General features: G+C 37.3%; 1 protein-coding gene across 3 annotated transcripts in view; it reads right to left on the reverse strand.

The window, feature by feature from the left end:
* BAZ2B (bromodomain adjacent to zinc finger domain 2B) overlaps positions 1-16303 on the reverse strand; it is a 157869-nt gene that overhangs the window by 106545 nt on the left and 35021 nt on the right. For 2 of the 3 annotated variants that reach the window (XM_080398660.1, XM_080398649.1), the window contains exon 2: positions 14893-14935. The gene's annotated coding sequence lies outside the window, so the exon portion shown is untranslated. Of the gene's footprint in view, positions 1-14888; positions 14936-16303 lie in introns of all 3 variants that reach the window. The other variant, XM_080398650.1, reaches the window with a different exon arrangement.

Here is a 16303-nt window from a genome sequence, read left to right on the forward strand (position 1 = left end):
AGAAACACTAATTCACAGTAGAAATACTTGCTTAAAATATTAAACATTTATGAATAAATAAATCCAACATCATCTGTGAATACAACTTTCAACAATGGTTTTAGAGAGTATTTACTCCCTGTGTCTACCTCTGCAGTACATTAAATCAACAATTGTTTCTAAAAGATTCACAGACAGTATTAGTTTCTTTTGCTTCTAGCAATTTTAGCTGGAATCCTTTGACACTAGCTGCATGGACAAGTAAGGAGGGGGCAAAAGGCACAATTCATTACTTACAGAAGTAATTTTCTGGGGTGGGACGCCAGAAGTTCTAAGTCATCTTTTTACTCAAGAAAAATTAACAAGTTAACAAAAGTGACCTCCAGCTAAACTACTACAGATGGGGGTGGGCACACGAAGCAACCAACTTTCCTCCTCATACTCAGCCTGTGCCTTTGGCTCCTGAGACCCCTTCATGCAATGGCACATGGAAGCATGTCCTGTTTCCATCCCTGTATGTTAGATGCTGACAGCATTCACAAGCCCCAGTACCCTTCTCTCCCCACTTATGCTACGAGGCAGAGAACATTCTTGGGTTCTGCTGTTACACAGAGGAACGCAGGATGCTGAAATCAGCCTCACACATTTGAAAACATTAAGATGCAGCAAGAGACAGATTATCTCATTTCAACTAGTTTCTTGCCACCAAAACCAACTAAACCAATCCAAGCAACCTCTCAAACTCATCAGCTGACCCTAGCCCTACCAAAGCAATGTGAAGCAGGCTTCCTTTCCCAAGGGGAAAAGAGAGGCAGCAATCTTCTCTTTGTTCTACCTCCTCCGTATTCTGGTCGCATCTATTGGTCATATTGCTCATGATTCACTTTCACTTTAAAGGCCCTTTGCTCCTCATTGAATTATTTACCAAATGCATGGACACTTCATCTATCAATTTGATCCTTAAAATAGTATCTGGGAATTGAAATAAACGGGTAGCTACTACAGAACTATCACTCAGAAAAAGCCAGCCATATTCTACTACTATTAAACACATCTCTAACAAAATCCTAATAAGAACAAATTGTTTCAAGGCATGTAAAAGTCACGCAAATGAAAACCCAGAAAACTAGTTTATTCTTTACATTACCACAGTGCCCAAAAACATCCAGCATGCTGGCTCATTGCTTAGAACTAATCACAAAACTATTCAATATCCCAAATTGTAGTTTATTTAGTAGCATTTCACACATTTACTACTAGATTTCAACCCCACAAAGTTTATATGGAATAAATTCTGAAAGAGCTTAGAAAAACACCTAAATTACATAATTTCAGTGCATTTTAATTTTCCTGCATCAAAGTCTTCCGTATGTTCCTTCTCATTTTGAATGTTGTGTTTATCAAAATGCCTTAACTTTACAAAACCAGCAGTTTTAACTAGCAACTTGGAAACAAAAGAAACCAAAGCACATCAGTATCTTAAGGAACCTATCGTCCTATGTACCAAAACATGTCATTTCATAATAAAGTTGATCTATCTTACAATAATTTTCAGTATATTCTATTAAAATATAAAGCAATCTGAGTTTGATTAGATTTGAGACTGAGATGATATGTTTCGATGTTGTATATACTTTACTATCATCCACTTTAAAAAAAAGCATTACAGAGACCAATATTCTTACAGCTAGATTTTTATTTCTGATATGGTAAATTCAGTATTAACTGTTACTTAGTCAAACTGAAGGTTTTGGGGAAAAGATTACACAGGTAACAAACATGGCACAGAAAAGGAGGGTTAAACTGCTATTTTCCATAAAAATAACCATTAATTTACCATTTCATAGGAAAAACTGAAATACAAAATTATTTTGAAAATATAAAGGCTTTTCAGAAGTTTTAAAAGGTTAGAACAACTATAAAATATATATTCTTTATCTATCATCATAATATACACATACACACACTCACAGACCCTCTGAGAATACAATATTCATTTTGCTGCAGAAGAACAGACATTGCATAACAATGAGATTTGCTAATGAAATCAGCCATCAACCTGGAATACATATGTATTAAACCAAGACCTCAGTGTCATTTTCTTTTTGCATCATTTGTTCTTTCTCTCATTTTTCCTCGACCTTTCAGTATCTTGTCCTCCTCCTGGTTTCAATGTTTCAAGTACAGCAACACTGCAATATATTTTGTTAACACTGTATGTACAACAGTTTTTATTTTACAATATTTATTTTTCTACTTACTGCTACATGTAGATTCTAATTGCATGGTTTCTCTCAGTATTGTTAATGTAGCCTTGAAAAAAAAAAATCAATGGATGCTAAGGAGACAAAGGAGTTTTATTTTCCTGTAAAACAGCAGGAATGTCTAATAAAAATTAGGTGTCACTTTGAACAAACTATACTTTCACAGCCGAAGTTGCACAGCAATTAATAGAAGAACTTAATACAAGACAAACCATTTTTAAAAATCTCTATCTACTGATTAAACAGGAACAGAATTTAGAGCCATTACACAAATAAAGTGTAATTGCTTTGCATGAACGTGCAAAATCATCAAGAATCCAAGTAAAACAATCTAGCAAGTTCAGTAACAGTATGTATAAGCATGCAGTATACACATCAGTTACGCAAACACTTTACTGGAAAAAAAAAAAAAAAAGAAAGAAAAAAAAGGGGGGTGGAGAGGGTGTGGAATTATTTATTCTATGGAGTATTTTATTCTACTACTCAGACCTGACCATAAAAATTAAAACATTACTAAGGTATTTTAAAAGACATTTTTCTCTCATTATACTAACACCCTATCTTGGTTTCGTGGGATAAATGCTGCCATATACTTCATCGATGAAAAGCAATCTATTTACACCCCTACTCCAAGAGTATTAAAACTATGTTTCTAATTCACTCCAAAACTATTACAACTAATACAGCCCACTACATTTTTCCACATTTCCTCTTTTACAGAGGTTTTTTCAATTGAAATAATACAAATAAGATATTGTTACCATAATGCCACTGTCACATTAGCATTATCATCGGTAAGTTCAAAGTCATACCAAAAACTAATACAAAACAGTAAAAATTAAATGTTTGCTGGCTTGTTTGGTAGAGTTGGTTGGTCAGTTTGAAGGGTGGGGTGGGGTGCGGTTGTTTGCTGCTTTTTCTCCTTTATTTTTCAACTAACACTCCAAAACCCTAATTCCATGAAGACAAACTGCCAATTAGTTACTTTCGTATACCAAAATTGCACTGAGAGCTCCTCTGAAATAAATTAATTTGTAAATTTTTTTTCTCATTTTATCTTGAGGGCATAAGGAAGTCATTCAGTCATTCTACAGTTATGACGGCCACCACAACAGCAAAGAAACAGAAGGCACAAGAGACCCCTGAAAAATAGAGGAGAAAAATAATGAAATGTCTGAAAACAGACTTAACCATACCCGGAGCTAGTCACATCAAATTGTTGTTATAAACCCAGGAAGAATACCATCAAGATAGTAGACGTAATGAACTAGGTAAGTAATTGAAAGCATAAAAATTTCCATAAACTATCCTCATATGTGCTCCAATTCTGCGTTAACAAGCACTTACGTCACTAAGGGCTTTGAAAGCTGAAAGTATATAACGTGGTTTTACTTTTCCTTCTATTTCTCTCACTTTTAAAGATAGGCAGCTACATGATATAAACATCCAGGCATGTCATATGAAGCAGTCTTACTCTGGTTTGTGCATTATGATGTCCTAATGAAAAGATGTATGAAGACTATTTTCAATCACATGCTATCAAAAATTCTGTTTCAATTACAAAGCATTTGTCCTTCTGCAAAAAGGCCATCCACATTACATCTCAAAATGACTGAAAGTGAATAGACAGAGGCACAGTTAATTATAGCGGGCTCACCTTTAAAAGCGAAGACTATACAACCTCCAGCATCTGAAAGAAAGAGACTCTAATGCAACAACCTTGACCCTTGAAAGTGCTGGGTCATTTTCTCCTGTGATGAACAGTGATTGCTTTCTATAATTCTAACAATTGTCAAGTAGGCTAAAGAGTAGGCTGGCAGGTGATAGTCGTGAAATGCTTGCACTTTTAACAATGACTTATTACCCTGTAATACAGGTCAACTGTCCAATTGAGCATCTTCTACAAGATGTTACAGGCTCCTGAAGCCATACACTACACAACTGACATCAATGGTTTTATTAGGGATCAAACTACTGTATATGGGACCTAAGAATGTAGAAAACTGTTAAAGGATGCAGTCTTAATCCAAATGATTAAATGAGAAAGACCCTAAGATATCCAAATCTACTGTACATATGAAATATGTGATGCTGGTTACATACCTGTTTGGCTTTAGGCAATCACGCATCTATCTTAAGTACAGGACATCCAACTTCACAACTTACACAACTCAGCACAAATTTCATTAATAGGAGTGACAATATAGAAATCAGTTACTCTACAGATAAAAGTGAACCCTCATCCTATAAATGTAGACTCAACCTCAAAGGAACACAAATTAAACTGTTACCAACAGTACACAGCATTAGATGCTGCCAGGTGCTAAAAAATACCTGAATTTTTATCAGTAAAGAAAAAACATGAACTGAATTTATCCATCATATTTATCCTCTCTGAACTAACCAGAAATACCTTCTTCAATAGAGTCTAAGATTCTGTATTTTGCTGGAATAAATCACACAGATATAGATGCCCACAGTATGAACATATTCTAAAAATCAACATTGTCCAGTTTACTGTATTTTTTGTTGTGGTTTAAAATCATATTCCAGAGAATTAACAGTTTGCATGCACAGTTTTAGTACTGTGCTGTACCAGTAGTCATACCTATGCACACAAACACAGACACATGCCTTTATTTTCAGTAACACACAATGCTTAGCTAAAAGCTATGGCACTTCATGCACAAATTGCAAGCATCCGTCAAAGCTTACTTTTCAAAATGTGGCAATGAAGCATGCTTATATTTTTTTCACAGTGAAATACCCCGAATTGTACTGAATTATGATGACTACTATTTATCCACTTTTAGGGGATAAAAGTGGAGGGCAATTTATTAAAGCACAGGAGGAACTTCTGAACACTGGAAGGTCACAGCCTATGCTGCTGAGCTGCTAAGCAAAAACATCTATGTTCCAGAGCTGCCATTTTTCTTCCTTGACAATGACTCCATCTGCCTCAGAGCCATTTACAGCCTCAGAGTCAGAATATCAATGATTTCCAACTATTCCGCAAGTCTGCTTTCACCTTGACATCACCTCTGTAACACACCTAAACCAGATGATAACTATAGCCCCTCTACAAGCTCTAAGCCCACATTTTATTCAACTGATATGCATTTAAACTGTGCTCTAACATACCACTTCTTTACTTCCACTGATTTGTACAAGAATATTAAAACTCAAAATTCTACATCCTTTTCATTGCTGTGCTTGTTTTAAATAAATCACATTTGAAAAACCTAAAAAGAAAGCCTTTCAAATATTGACAACACGCATTAAAACAGTTAGAAAACACCTGTTAATTTTAAAATCTGTATTTAAATAACATACATGCACACAACCTTAATTTATTTTTCCTTTTCCAAATAAACAAAACATGCCTGGTAAGATCTTCATTACAGACCACCATGCAGAATAAACTATCACAGCTCCACTGAAACCAACAAAATGACATTCAGCTCTACACCTCTTGATGTATATAAAAACTCATTTAAAAAAAAATCCACATTAGAGCTGGGACAAAAAAGGAAAGAGAATCTTGCCTTACTGAATGAATACCTAAAGAATTAGGACCTCAGATAAAAACAGATTATACATGGATCAATAAAAGCAATTTTTTATACATATGATTGCAAAGCTAGATGTCCAACTACTGCCATACAAACCTTTGACATGTTAAATATATAGGAGCAAAATATTTAACACTAGAGAAAGCTTGCAAGCAACTTTATGAAAATTTACTTCATAGCACCTATAATGCACGTATTTTACAACCTCAACTTCACCTCCCATCCTTTCTTCTCATTGCCTGTGTCTTTACTTCTTCCTATTACAGAAGTAAGTGTCAAGACACTTCATAAACTGAATCTGTTCTATTTATATGTGCTTTCTGCTCACTACTCACTTTGTTCAGGCTGCTTTTAATATTCCAAACATAAACACAATTTAAGCCAAGAATATTTTTCTAAATCCATAGGGAAAACAATGTCTCTTCACCCCCCAAAACACACTGCCCACTAGAATTTCCCTGGATAAATCACACTAGGGCTTGGGTAGACTCCAGTATAAGGTTGAACTAGTTCAGGCATTACCTTTGCGCTTGCCTTAGAAAGGGTAGGATCAGATATACATGGTTATATATCCAACATGTTTATTTTATGACTTACAGACAGGTATTCACCTGACACTATCATATCACATCTCTCATCCAAAACCCAAAAAACAAAAACAAACAAACAAAAAACCACAAACAAAAAAGCCCCACCAAACTCATTCAATTTCCCACCTGCTTTCAATATACATTTCCGTTGTATCTTACCTCATCTGCAATTCAACTACCCCTACCCATCTCCTCATTACCACCAGCTAACACCACTAAAAAGCCAAAGTAATTAAAGTGGGCTGGCAAACTATAGAATACAAGCGAGCACCTGCATGAAACATACTTGTCTCAAGTCTAATACTGCATGGTGGTCTGTAATGAAGATCTTACCAGGCATGTTTTGTTTATTTGGAAAAGGAAAAATAAATTTCATTGTTCAGTACTTTTTGCACCCAAGAGTCTAAACTGAAGAAGGGCACTAGGCTGCATCCAAATTTAAGACGACTGTTCCTGAACTGGGGAAAACCAGGCCCAACAGAAAAGCAAAGGAATGCATCTTTGAAAGAATGTACTACTACAGTGCAGCAGAGCTAAGGAGGAGACCAAGACAAGGTATTCAGGCATGGCCAGATATGGGAGACAGCACTACCCCAAGAAAGATCTCACTGAGGATGTAGAAGGGCAGTGGAAAAAACCAAAGAGTCAATCACTGTCAGAAACCCAGTACTTCTCATTCTTACACAACCGCAGATGTCTTCCACCACATCCTCCCTGCTATGAAGCACTGCCCTGACTCAACAACTTGTTGGTGCTACTGCCTCTTTCCAATTTTGCCTTCCTCCTCTAAAAATTGTAGGAGGAAAGAGACAAAAGCAAAGAACAGGGAAATAATTAACAACTTCCTAGTTAAGATAGAATCATAAAGTTGTTTAGATTGGAAGGATCTTACAGGGGTCATCTGGTCCCATCTCCTACTCAAAGCACGGTTAACTTCGAAGTTACATGAAGTTGGTCAGAGCCTTGTTCATTAAACAAGATGCGGATTTTGCAGGCTGAGCTCCCATTTCAGTGTTTTGCAGAGGCACAGAGTGGTTTGGGTTGGAAGGGACCTTAAAGATCATCAAGTCCAACCCCACTGCCATGGACAAGGCCATTTTTTACTACATCAGGTTGCTCAAAGCCCCATTCAGCCACACTCTGACCACTTCCAATGATGGGGCACCCACAACTTCTCTGGGCAACCTGTTACAGTGTTTCACCATCCTCGCAGTAAAAAATTTCTTCCTCACACCTAGCCTAAACCTATCTTCCTTTTTAAAACCACTGCCCCTTGCCCTGTCACTGCAGACCCTGGTGAAAAAAAAAATGTATCTCCATCTTTCTTATGATCCTCCTTTATATATTGAAAGGCTGCAATCAGGTCTGCCCCACAGCCTTCTCCTCCCCAGGCTGAACAAGCCCAGCTCTCTCAGCCTGTCTCTACAGCAGAGGGGCTCCAGCCTTCTGAGCATCTCCGTTGCCTCCTCTGGACCCGCTCCGACAGGTCCGCGTCTTCCTTGTACCAGGGACCCCAGAGCTGGATAAGTGATCCAAGGGGGGCTTTCATGAGAGCAGAGCAGAGGGAAAGAATCACATCCCTTGACTTGCTGGACTTACTTGTTTTGATGCAGCTTGAGATGCTACTGGATTTCTGGGGTGCAAGCACACACTGCCAGCTCGTGAAGTTTGACACCTTTCATTCTCAGGAATTTTTCTCTTATCAATCAGGTTTTCCCTTCACACAGTTTGTGTCTTTTACCTCTTTTCTCTTCATCGTACACTTCCAAGAAGAATCTGACTTTTCTTTTAACAGCTTTCAGGCAGTTCAAGATAACCACTAGCTTCACTGAGCCTCCTCGAGCCTGAATTATTCCAGTTCTCCCACACATCTGTATTACATCACACATTCCTGTTCCCTATGCATCTTGGTAGCCAGCCACTGGTCTCAGTAAAGTATGCCCCTTTCTTGTACCTGGGACCTCTGAATTGGGATACTGCACTCTAGATGTGGTCTCACCCAAATGGGGCAGTAGGAGTTGCTCCCCTCAGACTACTTGCTGCCTACACTCTCACTGATACACTCAGTGATGCAGCTGGCCTGCTTTGCCACAAGACTGCATGGCTGACTCATGCTCAGCTTGCTGTCTATCAAAACCAAGCGCCTACTGCCCCCAACCTGTCCCGCTAGGCAAAACTTTCTGAAAAAGAGGGGTTTTTGTTCTTATTCACCTACTGTCAAAATAAATTAGTAAGTGTTTTATGGACTACCAATGATACAAGCAACAGAAGAACAGCACTACAACCACAAATCAAGACTAAGCCAAGGCCTTGTGCCTTTCACACATGGCTGAAGAGAGATGCTGATCAGTATGCCCATTACCAAGCTGTTCCATCTTCACATCAGTTTCTCACAAAATGCACATCTAAGCTCTTCCAGTTGTCAAGTTAAAAATAAACGAACTCTCATTCTTTACTTAATTAAGAATCACGGTTGCCTTCTCAGTTTTGACTCTTTTGATTCCACTATTTCAAGTTTTCTTTATTACCACAGGATTCATTACTTACCTTAAAATCAGAAAAGAAATTAAATAAAGCAAATTTAGTTTTGCCTAAGGATTTTGATGAATATACTTTAAGAATACAATCAAATATCATATGAATGCTGTAACAGAAAATTTAAAGAAAAAAACAAAAAAACATGTACAATATGCCTCCCTCCTCAAACTTTTAATCCTTACCCAGATCAGACTTTTTTTTTAAAAAAGAGTTTTCCTGTGGTGAACTGGTGAAGTCCTACCAAAAAGCAGCTTTCTAGCTGAAACAGGAATACTCAGATTAGCTACTAGCAGAAAAGTCCCTGAAGATTTATATTCAACAAATAAGGTTGCATCAATTTACACATGGAAAATTATCTTTTCAGTATTTGACCAGAAATGTCTTCTTAACCTGAACATCTAAATTACAGAGCTACTGTACATTAATACTCATAAATTTAATTAGAAGAAATATTTCTCATTCTCCTAAGTGGACAAAGCTTTGTATTTAAACACTAAGAACACCACTTCTGTGAGAAAGTCAAAGCAGCCTAAGTGAAAACCCTCATCTAATTGTATATACTTGGAAAGATTTGTGAACTTTTGAAGTACCTGTAAACAACAAAACTACTTTTTTGTGAGAACAGATCACTGCTATTGCAAAGATAAAATCAGCTGCTCTTAACAATACAGTGGCACTATCGAAAAGTCAACTTAAATCTGAGGTCCTCCATTTGCCATCTGTACAATAAAGCTTAATAAACCACTTACTCCTGCTAAGAGATACTAATCATGGATTGACAATACATAATCAAAATCTCCTCTTTAACTCTTTCAGCAAATAACCATTATTAAATCTGGTTTGCAGCAGCAGCACTAAAACAGCTGGGAGTAATGTACAGAAGCTGTGCCAGTAGTATGGGTTTTTTCCATTTTGTTTTTTAAAATTGCCTTCCTATTATAAAACACAACACATAAAATGTAGACTATTAGTTTAAAAGAAAACTGTAATAAACCTAGGTTTTCTGCAGAGAAATACAGTTTATTAGTTCTTTTCTCCTTGAAACTGTCAGCTATTTTGTAATTTTACTTCCATAATTATTTTATCTAGCATGTTAATTTGTTCTCTTTGATAAATCTAAACATACATACACATACAAGCAAACATATACACACACAATGACCATCTTTGCAGACAAATCAGCAAACATACAGCCATAAACTACTTTTGTTTCAATTTTGATGAGATTTTCTAAAAATAACTATGCAAAATTAAGTAGGAAAAAAGTGTAATTGCCTTTACTTTTTTATTTACACTCTGCATAATTACTGTAGGCACATAAAACTGTTAGCATCATATTATTTTTAGTTTCTTAGTCAATGTTAATTGTTGTTATTATACTGAAGTAAAGATATAATTAAATCTGCAGGTGTTACATATGTACAAAGAAGTAAATCCTCATGTACTTTGGGGGATGGGCTGTTTTGGCAGCTTTTATATTTTTTCTGAGCTTACCAAATGTACATCCACCTACACAGTCAAAAAACCGAATTGCTCCTTTTCAAGCACTATTACTAAAAGTAATGAAGCATGTTTTCATAGAATCACAGGACAGTGTGGGCTGGAAGGGACCTTAAAGCCCACCCAGTTCCCAGCCTGCCCCTGGCAGGGACCCCCCCAGCCCAGGCTGCTCCCAGCCCCATCCAGCCTGGCCTGGAGCACTGCCAGGGATGGGGCACCCACAGCTGCTCTGGGCAGCCTGGCCCACCGTCTCACTGCCCTCACGGGGAGAGGCTCTTCCTAATATCTAATCTGCATCTGCCTTCTTTCCACTTAAAGCCATTACCCATTGTCCTGTTGCTACAGGCGCTGGTAAAAAGCATCTCCCCATCTTTCTTATGATCCTCCTTTATATACTGAAAAGCCACAATCAGATGTCCCTGGAGCCTTCTCTCCTCCAGGCTGAACAAACCCAATGCTCTCAGCCTGTCTCCACAGGAGCAGGGGCTCCAGCCCTCTGAGCTGTTCTGGCCCGACTCTGGTCCGACTCCAACAGGCCCATGTCCTTCTTGCACTGTAGGCCCCAGAATAGTTTGGGGGGAACATAAAAACAAAGATTCCCTTTCCATAACCAAATACACCTTCACCTGAATTCTTTAGACCCTTGAGTATTTACGTGATGAAAAAAGGCAAACATAGCTCTGCATCTAGATGCTTCAAGCTAGCTTCTGACAAGAAGAATGGGAAGTTGTGGAGAAGGAGCTAATGATACACTCAAATTGCCATAAAAGCACAGAACTATTTTCACTAACCTGAAGTCACCTAATTTTTTCTTCTTTCTTTCCCCCTTACCTCTCCACACAGCGTGTTCCAATTTATTACCAATAGTTTCTCATTAGTTGCCAGTTCCCAGGCTTCTTGTCAAATTTTACTCATAGTGAAACAATCTTTCTGTGCCATTTCTTTTGTTTTGAGACATCCGACAAGTGATGAAGCACAAACAAACAAGAAAGCAAGATGTCTGCCTAACTTGCATGTTTCTACGAGACTGTTGTGTTTTTATTTAGTTTGCAAACAGGCTACTATTTACACACACTTAAGTTTCATGTAAGGGAAGGGCTTTTCTTGGCAATTTCTGCATTTTAGAAGCAGTAATTCAAATATATAACATCTTTCCTGGATCTGACAGCAAAAACACTCACACACTTTTTTTGTTGCTGTTCATCTTCACACTCCTAGCCACCAATTCAAAGTAGGCCAATGCATACTTGTTACTGCAAAAAGAAACTGGGTAATTTTCAGAACATGCCAAATCCTTACTTCTACTTTCTGCAGAAAGCACAATTTGTGAAGCCTTGATCTTCTCCTCCACCCTCTCTCCCTGCCTGCCTGCCACCCCCACCTCCCCAAAAGGAAAAAAACTTACAATGTAGATCTCACCTACAATGACTCTTCTGCTAACCTCAATATTCACCAACTAGCATTCCTGTAGTGGCAGCGTCTCTCAAATGTAACTTGTCATCACAATTTTGTTCAAATTCTGAGGGTTCTCTTCTTCATTTTACCTTAACTCTAGAAGGTTTTTTTCAGCCTTCTGTGCAGCTGATCTTTTACTTTTAAATCACTTGTTTAAATCTAGCTGTTAATAAATTTGTTTCATTATAACCATACAGAAAAAATTTTTGAAAGCATTATCTGCGTAACTTTCAAGTACTATGCCAACATTCTGCATTAATTCTGTTTCCACAAGTAAAGTGGTACTGTTAGAATTCACAACCACCACCACCACCTTTTGGAACAAATAAACAAGAGCCGCCATTAGGGATGAAAAGAATTTTGTATTTTGGGAGCCGAAATTAGTCTCCTCAAGAACCTCGTATCTAAAATGGCATGACTTCAGAGAAGGAAAAAAAAAAAAAAAAACCCAAAACAAAACACCACCACAACTCAGAAAGTACAAGGAAGTATTACTTGCCATTTTTCCTAGTCTTTTCAAGCTCTCCCTGGAGCAACCTATTTGTTACCACAGAATGCATTTTGAAGTGTCATTTCTTTGTTTGGATGGAAGGGCTGTTATTGCTTCATAACAAAGAAAGAATGTAGGGTAAAGAATTGACTGTACCCACAGAAGTGTTAGAGATGGCTACGGCTATGTTTTTTCCCCTGTTTCAGAGATTTGACCTTTTCCATTCCTCACAAAAGGAGTAACTAACTTCAAGTTGGCCATAAACACACAAGTAAAATAAACTGGTACACTGAGTTAGTACAATCGGTCTTAACAACTGGCTTGTTGAAAGAAAGAGATCAGCACCTGGCTATTATTTCCTTTGCATTTAAGGCCTATGGGAAAACTGACCAAAAAACACAAATAAATATATAAATCCTCCTGTCTTTCTCCAATAGCATATTTAAAGGAAGAAAAGCTATGCATTTAAACTTGACCATTTAAGGAGCATTCTTCTCATTCTACTGAGTAAGGCACTTTTCCGATTTTTTGTTCAGTATTCATCCTGACTGTTCCACAGTGTAACACAGCCGCACCCATCTAGCACCTCTCACTCCATGGTTGTAAGTCTAGGGGAAACTGCCCCCCCAAAGTGGGATCTAGACTTGTTTGTGGGTAGTAACTCCCAAAACATTAAGGAGAAAGGAGCTTTCATAACACTTCAGTGTTCAGAAAAGTCACAGAGAAATTTTCAACTTGAGCAATGGTTGTTTTCATATTTTTATGTACTTCTATTCACAATGGGATTCATACCTCCTTCCCAAGGAAAAGGACTAATTTTATTTTTTTCAAACAAGATTTCACAAGTTAGAAGGTTAGCAGGTTTACCTTTTTAAAGCCCAAGATACAGGTAATGTTTCTAAAACTAATTAGATACCACAGCCCGCTACCCCCTAGAGGAAGCTTCCAGTTTTGCAGGAAGTTTCAGCAACTTTCATCAGACCCAGGGAGGCTGGGAAAGCCCCAGCCCTTCCATTTCAGTACATCCAAAAAAAAAAGTTAACTTCTAACACAGAGACAACAGGGTTCAGTTTTTAAGAAAAGAAAGCTTTTTCATTAAAACTTGCCTAGCTTATATGAGCTGGCACTATACTACTGTAGTAGGGTAAGTTTCATGTCTGATGGCTGAAGTAAACTCTAAATCCTAGATACAGTCTTCCTATTTTTTGTCTACTATTGCAGATTACTTAATGACTTTCCTAGTTCTGCTTTTTTAAACAGGTTCAGATTGCTGCTCCTCACTTCAAAATAGCACGCTATCTTATGTTCTGCCCTTACCTACTCTCATATCACTGCCTGCTAAGCAATGTGTTCACTGGAAAACTGTTCTTTTGACCTTTAATTCACTTGATTTAATAGATCTGCTCTCTCCATATGAACCTAAACATTCTTTGAATTCAGCAGATGTTGCTGTTCTTCCCATTCCGTTAAGTACTGTATTAAGTCACATGTAGTGGGTTTAATAGCTTCTCTTTCTGCATTGTACAGAAATCACGCAACTGTACACCTGAAGTACTTCTAAAACCTGAGCCTTTTAAATTTAATCTTAAAAAATTATTTTAATCAGCACGTAAAAATGACTGATTTAGCCTTCTTCCCTCCTCCCCCCCCCCCCCCTCCATCCCCACCTTGTCAGTGCAAATTTAATCTTTACTGATTGCAAAGGTACCTCTGGAAAGAGGGCATGAAGGCTGCTACTGAAATGTAAGACTCCACTGTATCACACAGTATCATGTCTGGGATCTAAACAAGGCTCTCATTAATGAACCTGTCTCATTACTGTACATAAACTTGCAATACATCTTTACAGATTTAAGTATGTTATTGGCTATTTTCAGGGTATATTATCACAAGTGTATGAAGAATTGATGGTTAATATGAGGAGCACCAAAATAATAAACTTGGAAAATTATTCTTCATTTCCTAATATTGTAGTAAACTATTAATAAAACAAGATAATTCATGCTCATCACACAGCAAAATATCACATGGCTCTGACTATTCAAAGTACTTTTTCAGAAGTTGCTAAAACTGATTTTGGAATCAAAACTCTCTGCACAATCTCTCCATTCATTTTAACTGTTCCCTAAACTATGTAATGTCAGATATCAAAACTACTAAAGATGTATTTGACAACATGCAACACACTAAGATTACATTCTATCATATTTCAAGCCTACATATAAAGAAATCCAGAAAGAACAATTAACAGTGTTATTACAGACATTAATTGTTAAAACACCTACTCAACGGTTAGACATGCAGCCACGAAAGTAATAGCACTTGTGAACTAAGAATCTAAGAGTCTTCGTTAAGCCTGTGCTTAATGTCTTGCTGCAATCAGGACCTGGATGCAGAATTTAGCACTAAGCCATACAGTACCTAACACCTTCTTTTTCCCCCTACATGATTCATGCTTCTCAGAAAATCTTATCAGAAAACACTTATCGCCATGCCTTACTTACTGTGATGAACCTGGTCAGTTCTGTGACATTGCTGTTTCGCAACCTGTAAACAGAAAACAATTAATGATCAGCTGAGTCATCCTTTCATCAAGCAACTTTAACAAGGACAGACGCATAGAACAGAACAGTAAAAATTCTTAAAAAAAACATGTAAGGTATTTTCAGTATACTGAAGATACTTTGCTTCCCACAGCCAGACATGAAGCTACTAAAAACAACAATAGTTTAAGCATAATGCTATGTAATCACACTTTCTTTGTTTGCAACCAGCTGTTTAAATACACATACCCATTTTACCCTTACTAAACTGTGAATGATACAGTGCAATGCTTTCCCCTTTGTTGTACCCAGTAAGTCAAAGGAATCTTCCTCTTAAAACTCAAAAAGAATTATGGCCTCCCAGAAATCAATGAGAATCTTCTATTCTGTTTCTGTGGAGCCAGAGTTCCATTCCATTACTAACACTCTCTAGCATGGGGATTTCAACTTCTCCTCATGCTTTGAAAAGTCAAAGAATGTCTATGTCAGTACAAAATCCACACATATTTCACTGAAAATTGAAAACTAAAATTAATTTTCAAACATTTGTTTGGATTGCTTTCTTGCTTCACACTGTATAGGAAATAGAAAACAGCACAACAGATGCTACGTTTGGAATACAACCACTTCAGGAAAATGTTACTTGCTATAGTAACAGAAATCTGGTATTATTAGGGTTTTCTAATTATTTTTTTTCATTGGAGACTAGTAAATACTCAGTGAGATTTTACAGTTTTATTTTTAAATGCATTTTCTGCAGCACTAAACATATACTTGTTATATTAAGCTTGTACAATGCTCTCTACAGCTACATTGCTCAGTTAAAACTGTCTATCAAATATGAATAATTGCCTATCAAAAACTGCCAGAGTAAAATGGCATTTGTGGGTGGGGTGGGGGTGTTGTTGGTTTGTTTGGGGATTTTATCTTTACTGAACACTTTTTACAAAGAAAACGGGGGGGGTGGGGTGGAGGAAATGGACATTTTTGCTCCAGAATTTTTCTACAGCATCACACTGATGGGAGCATAAAGCTCCCACTATCTCACAGTAGCTCAGTCAAGAAAACATGCTAATAAGTCTACATAACCAAAACTTCAGCCATCTACATAAGCAAGAACTTTTTTTACAGGGTTAGGTAAGCTACGTAACAATTTCAATGTAGGTAGGTAGTTACATTAACAACAGCCATAGTTTTTTAAATTTAGTTTTAAATTACAACCTGAAAATGTGTGGGCATTAACATCACCAATTGTTTTTTTATTTATTATGGCCACTACTGTCAAACTTTACTCCCAGGCCTGCCAGGAAAAAATAGGTATTCTTCTCCCCTGTCAAAGGACAGCCAGAAACAAATCACTCCACAGAACAGT

Source organism: Falco punctatus, assembly GCF_963210335.1.
Source record: "Falco punctatus genome assembly, chromosome: 8".
NCBI lineage: Eukaryota > Metazoa > Chordata > Aves > Falconiformes > Falconidae > Falco > Falco punctatus.